The sequence below is a fragment of the Zea mays genome, chromosome 2 (assembly GCF_902167145.1).
Source record: "Zea mays cultivar B73 chromosome 2, Zm-B73-REFERENCE-NAM-5.0, whole genome shotgun sequence".
Taxonomy (NCBI): domain Eukaryota; kingdom Viridiplantae; phylum Streptophyta; class Magnoliopsida; order Poales; family Poaceae; genus Zea; species Zea mays.
The window spans coordinates 156,194,791-156,197,999 of NC_050097.1; positions in this window are offsets into that span (position 1 = coordinate 156,194,791).

Consider the following 3,209-nt stretch of genomic DNA (forward strand, 5'->3'; position numbering starts at 1 on the left):
CGTCGCTCGAACTTGGGTTAGAGGTGCCTGAGGTGCTTCTTCCTCTTCAACTTGAACATCCTGTGCTCCCCCTTGATCATGCGCCTCCACTTGAGGTACCTGTTCGTCACCTTGGGTTGGGGGATGCACCATAGTTGAGGAAGACGGTTGATCTTGCTCCAAATGTTCTTGAGGCCGTACATCTCCAATCGCCATGGTGCGTATTGCGGCCGTTGGAACGTCTTCTTCATCTACATCATCAAGATCAACAACTTGCTCTCTTGGAGAGCCATTAGTCTCATCAAATACAACGTCGCTAGAGACTTCAACCAAACCCGATGATTTGTTGAAGACCCTATACGCCTTTGTATTTGAATCATAACCTAATAAAAACCCTTCTACGGCTTTGGGAGCAAATTTGGAATTCCTACCCTTCTTCACTAGAATGTAGCATTTACTCCCAAAAACACGAAAATACGATACATTAGGTTTGTTACCGGTTAGCAGCTCATACGACGTCTTCTTGAGGAGGCGGTGAAGGTAGACCCTGTTGATGGCGTGGCAAGCCGTGTTCACGGCTTCCGACCAAAAACACTCAGGGGTCTTGAACTCTCCAAGCATAGTCCTCGCCATATCTATGAGCGTCCTGTTCTTCCTCTCTACCACACCATTTTGTTGAGGTGTGTAGGGAGCGAAGAACTCGTGCTTGATCCCTTCCTCCTCAAGAAACTCCTCCACTTGAAGGTTCTTGAATTCGGACCCGTTGTCGCTCCTTATCTTCTTCACCTTGAGCTCAAACTCATTTTGAGCTCTCCTTAGGAAGCGCTTGAGGGTCCCTTGGGTTTCAGACTTATCCTGCAAAAAGAACACCCAAGTGAAGCGGGAAAAGTCATCAACGATAACTAGACCATACTTACTTCCTCCTATGCTCAGATAGGCGACGGGTCCGAAGAGGTCCATATGTAGCAGCTCCAGGGGTCTTGATGTTGTCATCACATTTTTGGTGTGATGAGAGCCTCCCACCTGTTTCCCTGCTTGACAAGCTGCACAAGGTCTATCTTTTTCGAAATGAACATTGGTTAGACCTATCACGTGTTCTCCCTTTAGAAGCTTGTGGAGGTTCTTCATCCCCACATGTGCTAAGCGGCGATGCCACAACCAGCCCATGCAAGTCTTAGCCATTAAGCATGCATCTAGACCGGCCTCTTCTTTTGCAAAATCAACTAAGTAAAGCTTGCCGTCTAGTACACCCTTAAAAGCTAGTGAACCATCACATCTTCTAAAAACAGACACATCTACATTTGTAAACAAACAGTTATATCCCATATTGCATAATTGACTAACAGATAGCAAATTATATCCAAGAGACTCTACCAAAAACACATTAGAGATAGAGTGCTCATTTGAGATTGCAATTTTACCTAACCCTTTTACCTTGCCTTGATTCCCATCACCGAATATTATTGAATCTTGGGAATCTTTATTCTTGACGTAGGAGGTGAACATCTTCTTCTCCCCCGTCATATGGTTTGTGCATCCGCTGTCAATAATCCAGCTTGAACCCCCGGATGCATAAACCTGCAAGGCAAATTTAGGCTTGGGTCTTAGGTACCCAACTCATGTTGGGTCCTGCAAGGTTAGCACAAATATCCTTAGGGACCCAAATGCAAGTTTTGTCTCCCCTGCATCTTGCCCCTAATTTTCTAGCAACTATCTTCCTATCCTTTCTACAAATAGCAAAAGAAGCATTTAAAGCATGATATATTGTAGAAGGTTCATTAACTTTCCTAGGAGCATTAACAACATTTCTCCTAGGCATATTATGAATAACATTTCTCCTACCAACATTTCTATCATTCACATAAGAAGAACTAGAAGCAAACATGGCATGAGAATCAAAGGCATTATATACATTACAACTCCTATAAGCATTTCTAGGTTGTCTTCTATCATAGTACATAAAGGCATGGTTCTTTTGCACACTACTAGCCATAGGGGCCTTCCCTTTCTCCTTGGTGGAGATGGGAGCCTTATGGCTTGTCAAGTTCTTGGCTTCCCTCTTGTAGCCAAGACCATCCTTAATTGAGGGGTGTCTACCAATCGTGTAGGCATCCCTTGCAAATTTTAGCTTGTCAAATTCATTCTTGCTAGTCTTAAGTTGGGCATTAAGACTAGCTAATTCATCATTTAATTTGGAAATTGAAACTAAATGATCACTACAAGCATCAATGTCAAAATCTTTACACCTATTACAAGTTTCAACAATTTCTACACAAGAATTAGATTTACTAGCTACTTCTAGTTTAGCATTTAAATCATCATTAAAACTTTTTAACTTAGCAATAGTTTCATGACAAGAAGATAATTCACTAGAGAGCATTTCATTTCTCTTAATTTCTAGAGCAAGAGATTTCTGAGCTTCTACAAATTTATCATGTTCTTCATACAACAAATCCTCTTGCTTTTCTAAAAGTATATTCCGATCATTCAAGGCATCAATCAATTCATTAATTTTGTCTACCTTGGTTCTATCTAATCCCTTGAATAAGCATGAGTAATCTATCTCATCATCATCACTAGACTCATCCTCACTTGAAGAAGCATAAGTACTAGTATTATGAGTGCTTACTTTCTTCTCCCTTGCCATGAGGCAAGTGTGACGCTCGTTGGGGAAGAGGGATGACTTGTTGAAGGCGGTGGCGGCGAGTCCTTCATTGTCGGAGTCGGACGAAGAGCAGTCCGAATCCCACTCCTTGCCAAGATGAGCCTCGCCCTTTGCCTTCTTATAGTTCTTCTTTTTCTCCCTCTTGTTCCCTTGATCCTGATCACTATCATTGTCGGGACAGTTAGCAATAAAATGACCAAGCTTACCGCATTTGAAGCATGAGCGCTTCCCCTTGGCTTTGGTCTTGCTTGGCTATCCCTTGCGACCTTTAAGCACCGTCTTGAATCTTTTGATGATGAGAGCCATCTCTTCATCATTAAGTCCGGCCGCTTCAATCTGTGCCACCTTGCTAGGTAGCGCCTCCTTGCTTCGTGTTGCCTTGAGAGCAAGGGGTTGCGGCTCGTTGATCGGACCATTCAAGGCGTCGTCCACGTACCTTGCCTCCTTGATCATCATTCGCCCGCTAACGAATTTCCCAAGAACTTCTTCGGGCGACATCTTGGTGTACCTGGGATTTTCACGTATATTGTTCACCAAATGAGGATCAAGAACGGTAAATGACCTT